At 39.7% G+C, this 9,665-nt stretch overlaps 1 long non-coding RNA gene across 1 annotated transcript; it reads right to left on the minus strand.

The window, feature by feature from the left end:
* Positions 1-4,502, minus strand: LOC122462294. The gene is made up of 3 exons (XR_006284764.1): positions 4,211-4,502; positions 3,910-3,977; positions 1-1,575 (listed from the first exon to the last, which is right to left on the minus strand). It is a non-coding gene; the product is annotated as an uncharacterized LOC122462294 (long non-coding RNA).
* Positions 4,503-9,665: the final 5,163 nt, after the last annotated feature.

The raw sequence follows: 9,665 nt of genomic DNA on the forward strand, positions 1-9,665 counted from the left end.
AATAAGCAAAAGTGATTTTATTAAATATAAAAAGTAGAATTTAAGTGGTCCCAAGTAATAAACATACAGAACAAAGTAAGTTACCAAACAAAACAAAACAAAAAACACACAAATCTAAGCCTAATAAATTAAGAAACTGATTACAGATACATCTCACCCTCACAGATGTTCCAATAAGCTTCTTTCACAGACTGTACTCCTTCCTACTCTGGGCCCAATCCTTTCCCCTGGTAGAGTTCTCGTTAGCTCCAGCTCAGGTGATAACTAAGGGAGTTCTCATGACTGGAAACTTCTTTGTTCTGTTCTACCCCTTTTGGCACAAGGTGGGAATCTTTTGTCTTTCTCCTTCTAAATGGAAAAGCACCAGGTTTAAGATGGATTCCAGTACCAAGTGACATGGCCACATGTCCTGTGAAACTGCAAGCCTTCATTCTTCCTAGTCTAACTAACAGGAAGGCTTGCAAGTAAACAGAGCCATTTACAACCAATTGTCCTAGTTGATGGGAGCCAACAAGATTCCAAACCACCATTAATGGCCCAAACTTTGCATAATTACAATAGGACCTCAGAGTTATATTTCATATTTCTAGTTTCAGATACAAGAATGTATCATTCATACAAATAGGATGACCACACTCAGATTATAAGCTTTGTAATGATACCTTACAAGAGACCTTTTGCATAAGCATATTCCAGTTACATTATATTCACACTCATCATATTTTCATAAAATCATATGGAGTGCAATGTCACAATCTCTTTCACGGGTTTTATTTTTCATGGGTGCTCTGGTGACTGGAGTCCAATCCTTGAGCCACAGGCAGATATTGCAGGTGGTGTTGGAAGACAGGGTTGGGCCACGATTGCTGCATGAGAGTAGTCGGTCCTTGCTTTTCTAGTGTTTTTCTGCAACCAGGGCAAGGCGATTTTCCCCAAAAGTGGATGTTCCCTCTCTGTCTTTGCCAGTTATCCCTATCCTCGGCTGCTGTCTCCCAGTGTGTGGTGTTGATGCCACATCTCTTGATGTTTATCTTGAGGATGTTTTTAAAGCATTTCTTTTGGCCTCCCTATTTCCTTTCTCCTTTGGTAAGGTGGGCGCACAGCAGTTGTTTTGGTAAGCTTTCTTCAGGCATGCGTACATGGTTCCCACTCCACCTCATTCGACGCAGGATAATCAGGGCCTCAACACCAAAGATGTTGGCCTCTGTGCGGATACTGACATTAGTGCTGCGATCCTCCCATTTTATGTTGAGGATCTTCTGAAGAAAGTGCTGGTGCTGGCATTCCAGGTTTTTCCACGTGTTTTCTATAGGTCTTAGCATAGTATTAATAGTTCAGATTAGAGAGATTTCTAGCAGTCTAAAAAAAGCAGTCCTTTTAGTGTTCAGTCCTTGCCGTGGACCAACAAAAATCAATGATAGGATGGATCTGAATGAATGCTGTTCTCTCAGTAGTGCTGGATTCTACAATTATCTAGACTGTAACATCTTTAGGGCAGGGACTCTTTTTGTTCTGTGTTTGTACAGCCCCTAACACAATAGGGTCCCGATCCATGACAGGGCTCCTATATGTTATCTTAATACAAACAGTAAATAGAAATAAATGAAACACTGAAAAATAACCAGTCAAAAACTAGTGGAAATATAGGTCCATTAATGGCAGCAAACTGAACTAACAAATCCTGATTAGATCTTAATTTATCCCAGAGTACAAATATTTCATTCAGTTTAAAACCCATTAGATAATTAACCTGCTAATATTCTAATACAGAAACGGCCTTTCCCTGACTATACTCTGAAAACAAGATGGAGACAAAGGACACATCTGTGATTAAGATACAGCACTAGAATGCAGAAGGAGTGGAGGTCTGTTCCTGGCTCTGCCACAGTTTTCCTATGCAACCTAGTCAGATTTCACAAGTGATGCAGGGTTAGAACAACTCATTACTTGGAAAATTTCTAAAGGTCCTGTCTAACCTGTATTTTTGTGTTAACGTCTAACTCATAGGAACATACAAATTCCCTTACTGACTCAGATCTGAGATCCAGCTAGTATCAGTTCAGTATCCTGACACTAACAGTGGCCAGCATCAAATGCTTTAAAGGAAAGTGCAAGATAACATGCTATAGACAGATTTTAAATAATCTGTCCTCCAGGAGAGTCTCCACTTAACCCTTAATAGTTAGAGATTGATTTAAAACCTGAAGCATACGGGGTTTTATTCCTGGATATTCTTATTATCCATATAAATGTCCAATATCACTTTGAATCGTGCTAAGCGCAGGCTTCAGCAACATCCTATGGCAATGAGTTCCAGAGTGTAATCGTTTAGTGTGCATAAAATCATTTCTATTTATTGGTTTTGAATTTGCTGTCTTTCAATCTTATTGAATTTACTAATTTGATTCTAAATGCAAATGTAACACTCCACAAAGGTTTGTTCCTAGTTGAGAATCATCCTCATGCTTAGCTAGGGCCACATGAGCCACAGACCCACAACAAATCTGCGTGTCATAGAACTAATGTTTGTAGACTGTCTACAATAGTGCTAGTTAACTGGAAATCAGTTAACTGGAGACAAAACATGACCAAAATTCTAGTCATGACAGGGCCTAAGGAAAACCCAAGTTATAAAGAAAACCGTGTTGGTGATTCACTAGATGGAAACAGAACTCTTCCCTCTAAGTCATTGCCAAAATAACATTCCAGATTGGTGTATGGAGGCTGTGTGCTGAAGGAAGTGCATCTCTCAAATGAAAAATAAAATTGAAGTCCTCCTTGTGTTCATTAATCATCCTATACATTCTTTTCCCAATACCAGGGAGTTAGCCTTAGTCTCCTGATCAAGTCCTAGTTTGGGTAATTTTGCTTATCTAAATCCCCCTGAAGCTCCTATTGGATATCATTTTCTTCACGTCTTTTCTTAAAGGTTTGTATAGTATTATTCTACATTAATAAGTTGAGGTGGCCAGAAATATGGTTTGTTTCCAATGGGAAATTTTGACAAATTCAATCAAACAATTTCAACTGAAAACCGAAATATTTTGTCCAAAACCCAAATTGAAATATTTTGGAAGTGCTATTGCAAGGCCCAGTGGGAGTTATAGTTCAGATCCTTAATTCCTGTTCTCCTCTATACACCAGGGTTCCTGATCAAACTACATCTCCCAAGAAGCACTATGGGCTCCCTTTTGGAGAGGGGAAATGAAGTACCTTGGAGACCCTGGTCATGGTGGAAGATGCAGCCCAGCCCATAGAGGAGAAGGGGGAACATGAGGCAGCCAAAGTAAAACTCCCATGAGCCACTGCAGCTGCATTTCCAAATTGAAATATTGTTTTTCAGGTATTCAATTTTTCAAACAAAAATACCTAATGTTTCCATGGAAAGCAGACACTTTCCACACACAAAAATAAATTAATTTAGTCTAAATCCATTTCCTGTCCCAAAGCAGTTCCAATGGAACATTTTCAATCAGATTTACAATTAGGTGGTGGCTGTGTTCAACCCTAGAGATTGCTGCATTTCATTGTATATCAATAGGCTATAAAGTGTTTGAGATCATTCCAAATGAAAAGCACTGTATAAATGCATCTGGATGGCTGATGTGTAATGACTCACTGTGGTCTCTGTCCTTTTTCTAGCGGACAAGCATGCACGTTATACAAAAAACCAAAAAAACCAAAATAAAATATCAGATTCAGGCCCTTCACCCCAAAAAAGGGAGTGACAGGTATTAGGAGTAAGCATAAAAGCTGAAATTACTTCCCATCTCTGAAGTTGTTTCTCTAGATCAAGATTGGGGTAGAAGGGGTGAAACAGCTTTCATCGTCACTGTCCATGCTGGCCCTATTCTGTGGTTAATAGAGTTCTTCATCCTAGTTCCTTTCACCAGCACTCATTCCACTTACATTTATTAAGAGCAGTTTACTCATCTTCCAGTCTTCCTCCTCCACACCACTTGATTAGATGAACGCAGCTAGAGTAAAAGGAAACAAATTATGATAGACCAGAAAGAGCCTGTTTCTCTTAATACAAACTAGATAGTTATCTCAGCAATGACATCTCTTTACTTATCTTGCTTTTAGCACGTAATGTACAGTTCCTCTGTGACTCAATCCTCTTGTATTTTTCCTATTTGTCATTATTTTACTGATTATCTCTGCAAACAAACTGCATTTCAGTTCCTTACGTGATTTTGTTTTATTTTACCTTTTTAAAACCAAGTGACTCATCTCCTGACACACTGGAGAAAAAAAATTAAGATCTCCCACCAGAAAAAAACAAACACATAAGTTAGGTCAACTTGCAACTCTGGCAACTCAGTATTAACGGGAGACAACAAAGTGCCCAGTAACTAAGCAACACAAACATACACACATTAAGATTTTCAGAATCATTTAGTTTCATTGCTGTGTGCGCGCGTGCACGCACACACACACACACACACAGGGTGGATCCTGAAAGAATTCTCTTTTCTAGACGTTTTAGAAGCAAATTTCAGAGTAGCAGCTGTGTTAGTCTGTATTCGCAAAAAGAAAAGGAGTACTTGTGGCACCTTAGAGACTAACCAATTTATTTGAGCATAAGCTGTAGCTCACGAAAGCTTATGCTCAAATAAATTGGTTAGTCTCTAAGGTGCCACAAGTACTCCTTTTCTTTTTGCGAGAAGCAAATTTGACATCTTAGCCCTGGTCTGGCTCCACAATTAGTTTGTGTGTGTTGTTGCAGATTCCAACTACAGAGAAAAATCAAAATCAGTCACAAACATGTTTGTTTCCCCAAGCCTCACCCATTAACTACTTCTCTCTTTCACAGAGATCTGATTCTCCAGCTACACTTGCCTGGATGCTCTGAGGTTGTGTGCGCTCTCCCCCTTGTCCTCCAACTTATCTCTTCTCTCTACAGCCCAGGATGTTTCACACAGTTTCTGCACTACCCTACTTCTTCATAATGATCCCTGACACACTGTGACTTTCCCATCAGTTCAGGCTTCTCTATCATCTCTGAGTGTGTCTTCTGTGTTCAAAAGGCTACTCATGATTTCTGTCATCTCCTGCTGTCCCATCTAGTCCTGTTTGTGGCCACTCCAATTCCTACAATCACCTGCAAGTGTTGCTAGCTCCTCAGGGCTCCTTATATGCACTTTAAAGCAATTTCTTGCATCTGGCGCTTCCTGGGCCCTCCAGATAGTCTGAAGCTTTAAATCCTGCAGACTCTGCAGTGCCAGAGGTCAGAGTCCAGTCACTTGCAGGACCAGCTCTGATTTCTGTAGCCAGCCCTATTTTGGAAGGTTGGGGGCCAAATATAATCCTGGTAAACTATGGAATCTGAAACCTTTGAAATAATCTGATATTGACCAGTAGCCAGCTGCAACCAGTTGCTGCTCTATCACAAGTATATCAAAAGAACTATCATTTTCTTTCTCTGTACTATTACTTCTAGACCAGCTGCCTGTATTGTCCCATCCATATTCTATTTCTCGTTCATCCTTTTCTTTCTCCAGTGTCCTTGGTCTTCTTTACTGAGCCTTATTTCTAGTTGTTCCTCAACAAAGCTGAGAAATATTGGGACATTAGAGGCCAGATTCTGCATTAAGCTTCTTAGGTGCAACTCCCATTGACTTCAGTATGAGTTGAACCCTGTAACTGAAAGAACAATTCAGCTCCTAAGTGATCTTATTGGAAAGGTAAAATAAAAATGTCCCAGTTAGTTGGTCTAGTCTGAAAAAATTCCATCCATTGTGAAACAAACAGTCTAGTTTTGCTGCAGTGGATATATGCTGAAAACTGCTGTGTAACATCAGAAAGATATCTATTCTCCATGTATCATGTTCTAAATGTAGAAAAAAACAACAGAAGTGTCCTATAAGGTTTTGTGTATGTATAAAATCTAAACTCAAACTGTCACATTTCAGCTTCAGAAGCACATTTTACAGAAAGTGGTATCTCGTCTCTTGGACCACAAAATTTTCCATCTCATAAGTAACATATGAGCTATGCAATGACTCAGAATAACGGTTTGAGTACCTAAATGAGTAAGTCAAGTGGCATGCAGTTCAGGCCCGAGCACACCAACTAATTCTACAACCCAAATTTAACATATGCAGCCATATCTTCTTTCCCAATCGAGTTTAGAACTTTTACACAACAGATATTATGAGTCAAATAGCCAGATTTTCAAGAGGCACAGAACACCCTCAATCTTATTAACTTAAATGAGAATTGCAGGTGCTCTGAAAATCAGGTCACTAGTCTCCACACAACTCTAGTTTATGTTTACATCTCAGATTTGCAAATATCTATAAAAGTACAAGCAGATGTTTTTGTCAGGTCTTTTATGGTAAGTGAATTTTAAACAGAGCTTTACATTTAAAAAGAAAGAACCAAGTCATTTCAAAATAAATCTAAGACGGGGTTTTACTAAGGGCTTCAGCAGCAATTCACACAACCCGTGTAATGCAGTTTTAAACTAATACAAACCAACTCAAGTGCACAACTTGGAAAATAATTAAACTTCTGGATCATTTACACCCACATGCAAAAGCTGCATCAAAAACCACCCACACAAATCCCCTGCTGGTATAAATTGGTGTCACACCATTGAAATCAATTGAGAATCTAGATCAATGCTGCAGAGTGAAAGCTTGATCAGTGTATCATGATTTCACAATTCATAAATGATTTTAGAATATCTCATAGAAATTGCCAAGTAAAATACGTATAAAGCTAAAGAAAGGCTTCCAAAGTGGAGCAAACTAATACTGTAACAAATCTATAGACACATAGGAACTTCATGATTGTTGTCACTGTGCTGCACGCCATGGCTATGTTGAACTTCAACAGAAAGGACGAGAGATTGTAGCCATTTTGTTAACAGCAGGAATAGAACTTAGATCCTGGTCTAAAAGCACAGCTCCCTACCACAATCCGTGTTAGCGGTTGGCAGTATAGACCTACTGACACATGGCTTAACAGTTCTGATTCCACCCAAGAGCAGGCAAGAGCATGTGTGCACATGCACACCCCTCCACACACACATTAGTTCATTGCAATGTTTACTCAAGATGAATGTCATGAGTCAGTTTCAGTATTGTGTTGTTATATATAGTATCTGTATATTAATGTTTCAAAAAAAATATTTTCCTCTAGTGTCCACCTTCTCCTATTTGTTCTTGCAGTGTTGTCACAGCCCTGTGTCCCTGACATTAGTTCAATGTAAGAATATAATCTAATGATTCAGCATTGTGACTTGATTGAAGGACAAAACAGGAGAAGTTGAGTGATGAGGTGGAAATACAGTAAGATATGGGCCATGAAAATTATGGCAAAAAAAAAAATCATGAAACATCTGAAAGGTAAATAGATTTATTTTTAACTCAATATATTTGAATTTTCCCCTGCTATGAAAGTCCATCTGAACTTGAATTTCATACCAACCCCAGTAATTTTTCATGTAACTTTTCTGCACCCCATCTTTCACTTCCCATATAAGTTTTTTTAGCTGTTTCCTCTCCTGTAGTTATATGTTCTAGCACCTGCTATAACACAATATTAAGAATAGAAAATGTGGATACTCATTTTCATTACTCAGTGTAGCACTTTTTTTTAAAAAAAAAAAAATCGCCCTCCATTTAGTCTCCTAGTCATTTGAAGTTTCACTTCCACAGCAGGAAAGTTTATATTTGTGTCTTAGCAAATACCTACCAGATGCTCAAGAAGGAACTTGGAAAATAAAACAGGATCTGGAAATTGAAGATTTTACCATATTGTTAGGAGTCAGCTGAAGGAGGAAATAGCTTTGTGTTCATGGGCAAATGCCAACAAAATGTTTTTCATATGGTGTTCAGGATTTCCTTACCTGCTGTAGTGTACCTGTTAATGTTCTTTTCTGTTGCTAGTGAATCAGACTCAGCAATTCTGGCTTAGTACCAAAAGGTGTTTGCCCTTTTATACATATTGGATCTTGGCTTATTCGACCATTACCTCTATTCCTTTCCTTGTGGCGTTGAAATGAAAAGCCACATTACAGTCCAACCTGTTGATGTTATTGTGGGTATTCAAAGAATGTTAATATCATTACAAAATGCATAATGAGCATGACCATGCACAAGCCTTGCCTGTCTCATCTCACTTCTTTCCCTGTTGAAGCTAGTTTGAGCTAAACTCTTCTAACTTCCCTGTATAGAACTACTGCTGCAATGCCTGGGTCAATCCACCAGATGGCCTACATCTATCTAACCCTACTTTTTTCCTACTGACAGGTTTCAGAGTAGCAGCCATGTTAGTCTGTATTCGCAAAAAGAAAAGGAGTACTTGTGGCACCTTAGAGAGACTAACCAATTTATTTGAGCATAAGCTTTCGTGAGCTACAGCTCACTTCATCGGATACATAAAAGTGGAAAATGCACTGAGGATGTTTTTATACACACAGACCATGAAAAAATGGGTGTTTATCACTTCAGAAGGTTTTCTCTCCCCCCACCCCACTCTCCTGCTGGAAATAGCTTATCTAAAGTGATCACTCTCCTTACAATGTGTATGATAATCAAGGTGGGTCATTTCCAGCACAAAGCCGGGGTTTAACAAGAACGTCTGAGGAACGGGGCGAGGTGGGGGGGGAGAAAGGGGGTAGGAAAAAAGAAGGGGAAATAGGCTTGAATAGAGACTGGGAGTGGCTAAGTCATTATGCAAGGTAACCTAAGTTAATTGTATCCAATTTGCAAATGAATTCCAATTCAGCAGTCTCTCGCTGGAGTCTGGTTTTGAAGTTTTTCTATTGTAATATCGCAACTTTCATGTCTGTAATAGCGTGACCAGAGAGATTGAAGTGTTCTCCGACTGGTTTATGAATGTTATAATTCTTGACATCTGATTTGTGTCCATTTGTTCTTTTACGTAGAGACTGTCCAGTTTGACCAATGTACATGGAAGAGGGGCATTGCTTGCACATGATGGCATATATCACACTGGTAGATGTGCAGGTGAACGAGCCTCTGATAGTGTGGCTGATGTTATTAGGCCCTGTGATGGTGTCCCCTGAATAGATATGTGGGCTGAAGGTGACAGCTAGTGGCGTTCTGTTATTTTCTTTGTTAGTAGAGTAGGGGCATTAGGGGACCAGAGCTGAGGAAGCGTTGTTCTAAGTCGGCCATAAAAATGTTGGCATACTGTGGGGCCGTGCAGGTACCCATAGCAGTGCTGCTGATTTGAAGGTATACATTGTCTCCAAATGTGCAATAGTTATGGGTGAGGACAAAGTCACAAAGTTCAGGTGGACTTTGTCCTCACCCATAACTATTGCACATTTGGAGACAATGTATACCTTCAAATGAGCGGCACAACGCTTCCTCAGCTCTCGTCCCCTAATGCCCCTACTCTACTTGCGCTATATTGAGGACATCATCATCATCATCTGGACCCATGGAAAAGAATTCCCTTGAGAAATTCCCCCATGATTTCAACAATTTCCATCCCACCATCAACCTCGCCTGGACCAGTCCACACAAGAGATCCACCTCCTGGACACTACGGTGCTAATAAGTGATGGTCACATAACCACCACCCTATACCAGAAACCTACTGACCGCTAATCCTACCTACATGCCTCCAGCTTTCACCCAGACCACACCACACGCTCCATTGTCTACAGCCACGCTCTATGATAC

The sequence above is a fragment of the Chelonia mydas genome, chromosome 11 (genome assembly GCF_015237465.2).
Source record: "Chelonia mydas isolate rCheMyd1 chromosome 11, rCheMyd1.pri.v2, whole genome shotgun sequence".
NCBI classification, from domain to species: Eukaryota; Metazoa; Chordata; order Testudines; family Cheloniidae; genus Chelonia; species Chelonia mydas.